Below are 10,954 nucleotides of genomic sequence, written 5' to 3'. Positions count from 1 at the left end.
TCCAGGCTTGGGGGAGCCCTCGGTCACCAAGAACCTAGGGTCCTTCTGTCTTCAGTTCTGCCAACCTAGGAAGCTTTCATCCTTGCGTCATCTCTGAGTCCGAGATGGCTGCTTGAGCTCAGGCACCATCAGCTCATTTCAAACCACAGGAAGAGGAACAAGAGGTAAAAGGGACCCTCTCCCTTTGAATAGGTCTTCCTGGATACCACACTGCTCCTCAGCCTGCACCTCATTGTGTAGAGTTCAGTCACTTGGCCACATATAGCTGTAAGAGAGGCTGGGAAATGTCATGTTTAGTTGGGTACACTGCCACCTCAGATAAACTCAAGGCTGCTATGGACTGAAGTGTGTCCCCCAAAAAATTCATTTGAAGCTCTACACCCCAATGTAACTGTATTTGGAAATAGGGCTGTTAGGAAGGTAAAGTTAAATGAAGTCATAAAGGTAGAACCTAATCTGGGAGGATTTGTGGCCTTCTAAGAAAAGGAAGAGACACCACCAACCTCCCACCCCCAACCAATGCATAGAAGACAGGCCATGTAAGAAGGCAGCCGTCTAAAAACCAGGAAGAGAGCCCTCACCAGAAACAGAATCAGCCAGCACCTTGATCTTGGACTTCTGGCCTCCAGAACTGTGAGAATAAATTTCTGTTGTTTAAGCCTCTCAGTCTATGGTATTTTGTCTGGCAGCCCAAGTTGACTAACACAAAGGGCTTTGTTACTAAGAGGGGCAGGAGTAGGAATAGAATATTGGCAGACTCCCCCGCACCCCACAAGTGGTGTCACCCAGAACCAGAGTCAAGAGAGAGCCCTCTTGTTGCCGACCTTTGGTGAGTCACAGGATGGTGACTTCTGCCTTTTAAACACAAATTCTTGTTGATAAAGTGGGCAGGGGTGCTACTGGAGAAGCCCTCAGAAGTAGTAATTCAGAGTTGGTGCAATTCAGTTGAATTTTAGGTGCCTATCAATGTATAATGCAATGATGTAGAGTAGGATTGGCCCTGAGGAGGAAGAGGAGGAGGAGGAAGAGGAGGATGAGAAGAAGGAGGAGGAGGGGGAGGGGGAGGAGGGAAGAAGAAAGAGGAGAAAAAGGAAGAGGAGGAGGGGGAGGAAGAGGAGGAAGAGGAGGGAGGAAGAAGAAGGAAGAGGAGAAGGAGGAGGAAGAGGAGGGGAAGAGGAAGAAGAATTATATTGGGAAAGAGAGATGGAAATAAAGAGGAAGAAGAGGAAAAAAGGAGAAAAGCAAAGCTGGGTGGAAAGGCAGTAGCATATTAAACCTATCTGCCTCCTGCTTCCATGTTACTGATTTAAAAAAAAAAGAAATCATGCCTGTAATCCCAGCACTTTGGGAGGCTGAGGCAGGCGGATCACAAGGTCAGGAGATCGAGACCATCCTGGCTAACACAGTGAAACCCCGTCTCCACTAAAAATACAAAAACAAAATTAGCCGGGCTTGGTGGGGGGTGCCTGTAGTCCCAGCTACTCTGGAGGCTGAGGTGAGAGAATGGCGCGAACCCGGGAGGCGGAGCTTGCAGTGAGCGGAGATCGCACCACTGCTCCCCAGCCTAGGCGACAGAGCGAGACTCCATCTCAAAAAATAAAAATAAAAAACTGAATACAGCCTCCAACCCAAAACGGAGGCAGACCTTGCCTTAAATAATTATAGTGTAACTACAGAAACCTGAAAGAAACAAAATCCAACCATAAAGAAGACAAATGGTGCCACTGAATCTTAGCAACATGTGAGTGAGTTTTGTTTTGTTTTGTTTGTTTGAGATGGAGTCTCGTTTTGTCGCCCAGACTGGAGTGCAGTGGCATGATCTCAGCTCACTGCAACCTCTGCCTCCTGAGTTCCAGCGATTCTCCTGCCTCAGCCTCCTGAGTAGTTGGGATTACAGGCATGCGCCACCACATCCGGCTATTTTTTGTATTTTTAGTAGAGATGGGGTTTCACCATGTTGGCCAAGCTGGTCTCGAACTCCTGATCTCAAGTCATCTGCCTACCTCAGCCTCCCAAAGTGCTGGGATTACAGACATGAGCCACTGCGCCTGGCCCATGTGAGCGACTTTTAACCCTACCTCTAGGCACCTACAAAGAGGTGGCCCAGCGGACACCTATACTGGGTCCAAGAGGGCACTGGGAGGAGAGGGGGACTTGGAGAAGAGAAGAGGAGACCCCTGGGAAACTAGAGGGAGTAAGGAGAATGCAGGAACCAGGAGGGGCACTGAGTATGAATATGAGCCTTTTGGTTGTCCCGTTGCTGGAAGATTCCTCCAGCCTTAGGTCTCAACAAGGAAGAGACATCTCAGAATTCTCGGCTGACTCTCTGTGTGTCTCTCCATCTCTGCCATTTTTCTTTCATACACTTTACAAACATCTCCTCTCCTCCAAAACCCTTCCGGGGCAATTAGGCAATTCCTAGGGTTTGGGAATTCTACACGCTCCACATCAGCAGTTCTTAAACCTTTTGTGGGTTGAGGGAAGGATGCAGAAACCTCAACTTTTTTTGACAATTAATGAAAGCTGTGGCCCCTCTTTACAGAAATGAGTCCACATGCTTAATGTGGGAAACTTAATTTCATGTAGTTCATGGGCCTGCAGATTTTAAATCCTTGACCTTGAAGGAAATCCAAGATTTTAAAGATAAAAAAGCAGAGCCTTTGGACATGCCCTGAGGGGCTCTGGGTTTTCCTTTATAAATTATTCTGACCAATGAGACATTCCAACTACTCTGTGTGATCAACTGCAATAAGTAACATTTCTGTCAACCCACTACAGCCCAGTGTACACTTGTGCAACCTCACTGGAACTCTATGAAGGAGGCACTATCATTAGCCCCACTTTATGGATGGGGAAACTGAGGCACAAAGCAGCAAAGTGACTTGCCCAAAACCACACAACCAAGAAGTAGCAGAGCTGGGATTTGTTATAGTGTATTAGGCTCCAGGGTCTATTATTCTTGTGCCTTTCACTCTTTGCTACACTGCATAGTGACCTTTATTTCTCCGTACACTGAAGCCACAGATACCTGCCTTTCTCCCCAAATGCAGGTGTGAGACCCCACCCAGTGGTGTGCTGGAATCAGCTCCTACTGGCTCCCAACAGCCATATGTGCACATCTCTTCCCAACTCCTCACTCAGTGATGTTATGTTAGTGGCTTGAAATCAGCCATGGTGGGAGTATTTATACCACAGCAATGGGCAAGTACTACAAATGAAAGATTCCCCCGCAACCAAAGAGCTGTTTGTTCACCATTTACCAGCTCACCACTGGCCCCACCTGTTCTAGTCCAAATGGCTGCAAACTGCAGATCCAGCTGTCTAGGCCCCGAATCAGTGGCCGCCCCCTGCCAGTGAGGAGGACTTGGACATGGTCTGCTGTCCCCAGGATTAGCATGTAGGGTATTTAGGGTGAGTGTAATCTTCCTCTCTGACCCCACTGTATGTGGGCCACTTCCAACTGCCCTCAGTACCTCTCCTCTGCTGGAAACCCAGCCTGCTCATGTGGGGTCCTGGACCCCTCCTCCCACATAGATCCAGATCCTTTACACCAGAGGAAACTGAGCACTGTCAGATGATTCTGGCAGCCCATCTGATGCAGAGAGCCCTCGGCTGCCTGGAAGCCCCTGAAGTCTGCCACATCTTACCCCTGACATTGTACCATTGGCTATAGGCTCCTGCCAGCCAGATATGGTTTAACCCAGCCACTTTGGGCTTAGCAAACAGCCAGCCCCTCACCCTCACCCCATTGGACACCAGCCCTGCTCCCTCTCCTCCACCTTCTGGGAGCAGCCAGCAAAACCCAGCCCTAACTCAACTCATTTGTGACAAGGCACATCCTCTGACCCATGTCCACAGAGAAACCTCCATCTGACAACAAGGATTCCAGTGGACCAGGCCTAGTGCGAAACCTGCCCTGATCCACTCTTACCAGATAGAATATCAGGAAAGAAATTGGATTATGATTATCGATACCATTTAGTGAGCACTTTATTTGTGCCAAATACTGTATGTAGTGCTTTCTCTACATTATCTTTTTATATCCTCACAAGACCTGTAGGAGATAAGTAGCTACAGTAACCTCATGTTACAAAAGAGAAAACTGAGACTCAGAGAGGTTAAACAGTATGCCTGAAGTCCCACAGCTAAAAAGTGGTGGGGCTGAAATTCAAAGCTGGGTCTGTCTCATTCTAAAGCCCTTGCCAATAAAACCTGTGCACTTCCACTCACAGATTCTGCACTCAGAGCAAACAGAATGTTCACAGCTGCTCCTTCCCCAGGCCCCAGGGAAGTGTGAGGAGGACAGCACCCTTCAGTTATTCCGGGATTCTCTGGGGAAGCCCTCAAGGCCAGAGGGAAGACAACCCTGATCACCTGTGGCAAGAACAGTGCCCAGACAGAGTTGTGAGCCTCCAGCCATGGAAAGTGAGTGTTCACTGGCAAGCACATACTGAGCACCTGCTGCATGCACAGCATTATCTTAGGCGTGGAGGCAATGGGAAGATGACTAGGACAGGGTCTCTGCCCTCAAATAACTTACTGTCCAGTCTAGTGGGTCATGGAGACAACTGTTGCCTTAAGGCGGGCTGCGATGAGGGATATAATCAGTGGAGGCCCAGGATGAACTCCAGTAGAAACATGTGAAAGTCACTGGGGAGGAGGCAGCACTTGATCTGGGCTTGGATGATGAATAGGCATTTGATGGCTAGAAAATGGCAGATGTGGGGATCCAGGAGGAAGGACCAGCAGGATCAAAGGGATGGAAGCAGGAAAGATCATGTCTTGTTCTTCAATAAGCAATAGGGAGCCATTGGAGGTCTTTGACCAGAGGAAGAACATTATGGGATGGAACAATGAGAGACTGGATATAAAGAAACCAATGTGGAGGTCTTGTAGTTAAGAGGGAGAAAGTGAGAGCTGGAAACAAGGGAGAAGCTGCAGGACAAGCAAAGCAAGGACAGTTCCAGGAAGCAGTGAGAAGGTAGAATGAATGGACTCTACCTGGTGAATGGCTGAGCTGGAATGGACAGCAGGAAGGCAAAGAAGATCCTGAGGCCTTTAGACTCAGGTATTGGGCTACGCAATGGTAAAACAAATACAGGGACCTAAATCAGAAAGAAGTTTCTCTCTCAGGTAATGGTCTCTGTGGCTACTCTGCTTCATGATGTCATTCAGGGGCCCAGATTCTTTCCATCTTGGAGCTCCTTTGTCCCCTAGGATATTGTGCTCATTCTTGTGATCAAATCTGGGCATATTCCAGCCACAGAAGGGTAGAGGGAGGAAGAAGCGCACAGTGTCCTTTCAAACAGGTGAGAAAGAAGTTGCTCATAGTCACGTGGCTACACCCAGCTGCAAGAGAGGCTGTGAAATGTAGTTTCTGGCTTCATCTCTAGTCTCTCGTTGTTCCATGTGCCAGGGGAAATGGGGAAATTGATGAAGTAGAACCCAAGCCTGGGTACCTGGAAGAAATTCTAGAGGGAGAGAAGGCTTTGGCAGGGAGATAGACTTTTGTATGGCTTGAGTTTCTGATGCCTGCATTGCGTCAGGGCTGGAGCTGTAAATTTTTGAATTGTATACAGAGAAGAGAAAGCTGAAACCTGGGGTGTGAGTGATGTGTACCCAAGGAGAAAAAAAACAGAAGAAGAAAGTTAGAGTAAGGGTGGAGGCTGAAACTTATGAGGAAGGTTTATGAAGAACAGTCATTCTGCCAGTTGTATTTTCCAATCATTGGTGCCACCAATATATCCCATCCCATATACTCTTCTCACACTATGGAGCTGACACTCCTTCCTCGACTGTGGTTGGAGTGGAAGTGATGCCATGGGACTTCCAAGGCTAAATTGTAACCAGTGAAACAGCTTCCTCTGGAAATGCACACCCCTGGGACCCAGTCACCATGCTGTGAGGAAGCCATGCAGCCACAGGACAGGCCATGTGGGAGTGTTCTGGCCAACAGCCCCAGCTGAAGCCCCAGCCAACAGCAGTGTCAAGTGCCAGGCACATGAGTGAACGAGGTTCAGACAACTCCTGGCCCAGCCTTTGGGCCGCCCCAGCTGACCAAAATGGAGTGGAGCAAGATGAGCCCTCCCCACTAAGCCTCACCGAAATTGCCAATTTGTGAATAAAATAAAAGTTGGGCTTGTTTTTAAGCCCCTTGATTTGAGACTCTTTTTCTTGTAGCAGTAGATAACTGAGACAGGCCAGTATCACTTTGCCCATCCCAAGAGAATGCTCCTAGCCACACAGAAGAGGGGTGACCTCGGTGACCTTCCTGTGTGTCTCCTGATTGGCCTTTCTCCAGCCGTAGCAAGTCCCTCTATCCATGTTTCTGGTTCTCAGGTCACTGCCTTGCTGGCCTCCGGGTCCCTAAGATGGCCACCTCTTTGTCCCTCCCCTAGGCTCTGCCCTTGGCGTGGCCCCATAGAGAACCCCCTTAAAAGGACATTCCCAGCTCCCCATCCCTCCTCTATCTCCATTCGAGAAGGGCGGTCTGGTAGCAGAGAACTGGGAGGATAGCATGGGGTCTCAGCACCAAGGACAGAAAGGTGTCCGAGTTCCCTTTGAGCACCTTTGTGAGGAACAACATCAGACTTGGAGAGGCAGAGGGATGAAGGTCAGCGAGGAAGACTCAAGACCAACGGGTAGTCCCAGGGGGCTGGGGACAGGGAGGTGGCCAGAGGCATCACCTCCTGTGGGGACAAGAGACCTCAGAGGAAAACTGGCTCAAGAGGGAATGTGGCCCCAGTGTGGGGAGTCAGGGTTCCTCAAACTCTGAGCATGACCCCAACCAGGTGGGGGCTTTGGGGAGGTGCACAGGGCTCCATGGCCAGAGCATCATTTGGGTGCTGGGCTGCAGGGCTACAGGGCTGTGTCCCTGCTAGGGGCCTGGCTGGGTAGCTACCCAGCTAGGGGCTAGGAGTGAGGATGTGGCAAGGGAGTTGTGTCCATGTGGCACTTGCCTTGATGTAAGACTGCTACTTGACCTATCTCTGAGTGTGGCATGGGGCTATCTGTGGGGGCCTGCCTGTGATGAGGGACAAACTTACTTTTGGACAAGCCCAAGTGACACTCTATGTGTTTATGAGTGTGTGCTGGTGCCTGTGTGAGTCCATATGGGAAAGTGTGTACAAGTGTGTGTGTGTGTGTGTTTGTGAATTTGTATGTGATCATATATCTGAGTTCATGAGTTTATGTGTGTGGTGTGAGTCTGTGTGTGCATGTGTGAGATTATCAGTGTGTGTATGCGCATGTGTGTGTGTGTCTGCACCATCACCAGGAGGGAGGGAGAAAGGGGGGCTGGAATCCAGGGCCCTCAGTGTTCTCAGACAGGAGCGCCCACCACACAGAGCAGACCGCATCCCCTGCCCCACACCTCCCAGCGCATGAGCTGAGGCCTGCCTTGGGAGCAAGCCCCACAGGCCTTCCAGTCCCCACAGGAGCCAGACTCATCCTAAACTTCCATCACAGCTCCAGAGCACCTCCTCCTGGAGCCTTTGAGGTCTCCTAATCACCTTTGAAGAATGGACTGATGACTACACACCCTGAGAGTTCAGCAAAAGGACTAGTGCCTGCCAGGGCAAGGGTCTGGCCATTGATCAAATAGCTGGCATGCTGATTGACCAATAGATCAATTAAACAGCCAACAGACTGCCAGACCAATGACTGATGGACACAGACTGGCAGCTGCCCTGGTTCAGGACAGGGTTTGTACCTGGTGTCTGTTTATCCCCACTAACTTAGCACAGGGCTGGGCTCATTCAGGTTCAGTGAATGGCTGATCAACGAACAGAGAGCAAATGAAATGGCACAGTAAGAAGTATCTGAGCACGTGGCCAAGGGCCCAAGCATGTGACTGGTTAGTTGATTTAACTACTGAAGAGCTGATTGAGTGACTAAGTGACCAGGAGACTGAGCAGCTGAGTCACAAAGTGACTCCAAGATTGCCTGGGTGAGGGTATGACTGGGCGGCCCACAGAGCTCAGGAAATGCTGGGGTCTGAGGGGCAGAGATTGCAGTCACCAATACATGCTCTGGTGGGATGACCTCTGCCCTGGTCTCCCAGGACCCTGGAGGTCTGAAAATCCCAGAAAAGAAAGGAGAAGTGGGGGGAAACTCAGGCAAGAGGAGCTGGAGCCTTAGAGGAAGAGGATTGGACCTGTGGTAGACATCAGGAGGAATGGGGGCTGAGGAGCACCCTAGAATAGAGTTTTCTGCTCAGAAAATTCTGGTTTTTCCCCAGCCCTAGATGGATGGGTGCTCTGTCAAGAGGCTGCAAGGTGTGTGCTGGGATGGGGAAGAATCCGTTTGAGAAAAATCACGAGGACTCATGTGTAAAAGCCCAACCTTCTCCGAGGTTACACAATGAGGACCATGGGCCCCTCGGGCTTCCAACCCAGTGTCCTGACATCAAGAGCAAGTCAAGAGCTGCAGCCACAGCTGAACCTTCAACCAGAGAATCCAGAACAGTGTGTTAGGAAGCCTAGGGGAAGAAAGGCAGATATCAGTAAGAAGGATGCCAGCTGGACAGTGCTGGTCCTGAATTGCCCCGGAAGAGAGAGATCATGCATCCCTAGAACATGAGGTCAGAGGAGGAAGTAAGCTGGACCAGCGGCACCAGCTCCCAGAGAAAGAGGAGGCTCCATAGGCAGTTCTCACCAAGAGGATGTCGATTCCATTCTCCAATACCCACTACTGAATTCTGCAAGAATTTGGGAGTCTTCTTAAAGAGCTGACCCACGAGATTCTGAGAGAGCAACCAGATAATATACAGCTTTTGCAGCAGCATATTTTGACAGCTTTCCAGAGAAAAGAGAGAAAACCACTTTTGATCCAGCAGAATGGGGGACTCAGGTAGAAGACTGCTTCTAGAACAGTCATGCATTCGAGGAGCAAGAACCACCTGAGAAATGTGATCCTAAACAAGAAAACTCTCCAATATCTGGGAAGGAGGAAGAGACACCAGTCACCATCTTAGACTCTTCTGAGGAAGATAAGGAAAAAGAAGAGGTTGCTGCTGTCAAAATCCAGGCTGCCTTCTGGGGACACACAGCCAGAGAGGAGGTAAAGAGAATGGAAACCGATAGTCTCTGACATGAGGAAACAGAGGAATACAAGTGAGGACACTGCTTTTACCTCCAGGAAACATGAAAAATAATCCAAATCCATCAGCCTTGTTGTTGTTCCCATTTTTTCCTTAGTAAGGAAGATTTGATGTTGTGAAATAACATTTGTTGCTGTTGTGAAAATCTGTCATGAGCATTTGTTTAATTAAACATACCACTGAAACATGAAAAAAAAGTATGACTCCTTCATACTTTAAGGGAGTATTTGACTACCACCATTTTGGCTCATGGCTGAACTGAATTATGGGTTTGTTCAATAGAATTAGGTTCTGTAGGCTGGGTGTGGTGGCTCAGGCCTATAATCTCAGCACTTTGGGAGGCCAAGGCAAGTGGATCACTTGAGGTCAAGAGTTCAAGACTAGCCTGGCCAACATGGCAAAACCCTGTCTCTACCAAAACAAATACAAAAATTGGTTGAGCACGGTGGCTTATGCCTGTAGTCTCAGCTACTCGGGAGGCTTAGATGGGAGAATCACTTGAACCCAGGAAGCAGAGGTTGCAGTGAGCAGAGATTGTGCCCAGCCTGAGCCACCAAGTGAGACCGTCTCAAAAAAAAAAAAAAAAAGAATTAGGTTCTGTGGCAAGTGACAGAAAATGAAAATAACTCTCTTTATCCATTTGTCCCCCCACTGCACACACACATATACACACAATTGAAATCTGGAGGCAGACAGCCCAGGATTGGCATGGCAAATTCATGAACTTATCAGAGACTCAAAGTTCTATTTTGTTGCTCCACTATCCTCTTCACATGGTCCATACTGGTTGCATGAGTGCCAGCTATCACATCTCCCTCTCAGCCAACAGGAATAAGAAGAGAAAAGTGTACCCCTTCCCTTTAAGAACACATCCCAGGCCACACACAGTGGCTCATGCCTGTAATTCCAGAACTTTGGAAGGCTGAGGTGGGGGATTCAAAGCTAGGAGCTTGACACCAGCCTGGGCAACATAGTGAGATCTCATCTCTACAAAAATTACCAAAAAAAATTAGCCAGGCATGGTGACGGGTGCCTGTAGTCCCAGCTACTGGGGAGGTTGAGTACGAGGATTGCTTAATCCTGGGAGGTTGAGGCTGCAGTGACCTGTGATGGCACCACTGCACTTCAGCCTAGACAACAGAGCAAGACCCTGTCTCAAAACAAAACAAAACAAACAAACAGAAATTACACACGCACATCCCAGAAGTTGCCACAACAGTTCCTCTTACGTCTTATTGGCCAGAATTCGGTCACAAGACCCATCTAGCTACAAGAGAGGCTAGATAATGTAGTCTTTATTTTGTTAAAATCAATTACAAATCAGGGTTTCATTACAGGAAAAAGAAGGAATGGAGATTGGAGGGCCTGGATTTCTTTCCAGGTTGGAGTGAGCGTGTGGGATTTTCATAAAGAAACTATAATTTCAGCTGCACTGAATAATTCCAGCGAATGCCACGATGCAATTCGAGGCCTGTATGGCCACTGCCATAAGGGGATCATGATGGGTTCTTTTTAGTGGGTGCAGGCACTTGAGGGCCAAGTCTGAAGTTCAGAGGTAAAATTGCATGGAACTTTGAAACAATATTACCTCTTCTGCAGAATTTTCACGGGCCACATTTTTTCCCCTTTGTCTCTTGGTATTTTAGGGACATTCTGAGCTGAGATGCAGAGAAGCCACCTTTGCTCTTTGACATGATTGCATTCTATTTCCAAAGGCGGAATCTCGAGGAAGCAGTTTCATATCCTCTTTGATTTTGCTCAGTGCAAAACCTTACTAAAGTTTCCACTCAAGACCTGGCCTCAGTGCTTCTCATTATTGCTGATCTTAAATCCTTCCCAGACAGGGCCCATTCG

At 48.7% G+C, this 10,954-nt stretch overlaps 1 pseudogene; it reads left to right on the top strand.

The window, feature by feature from the left end:
• The first annotated feature begins 2,231 nt into the window (after nucleotides 1–2,231).
• LOC129393151 (sperm surface protein Sp17-like) lies at nucleotides 2,232–10,306 on the top strand (annotated as a pseudogene).
• The last annotated feature ends 648 nt before the right edge of the window (nucleotides 10,307–10,954 follow it).

This window comes from Pan paniscus, chromosome 8, assembly GCF_029289425.2.
Source record: "Pan paniscus chromosome 8, NHGRI_mPanPan1-v2.0_pri, whole genome shotgun sequence".
Taxonomy (NCBI): Eukaryota; Metazoa; Chordata; class Mammalia; order Primates; family Hominidae; genus Pan; species Pan paniscus.
Note: the sequence above shows the minus strand (reverse complement) of the source record. Positions and strands in the feature narration are given on the sequence as shown.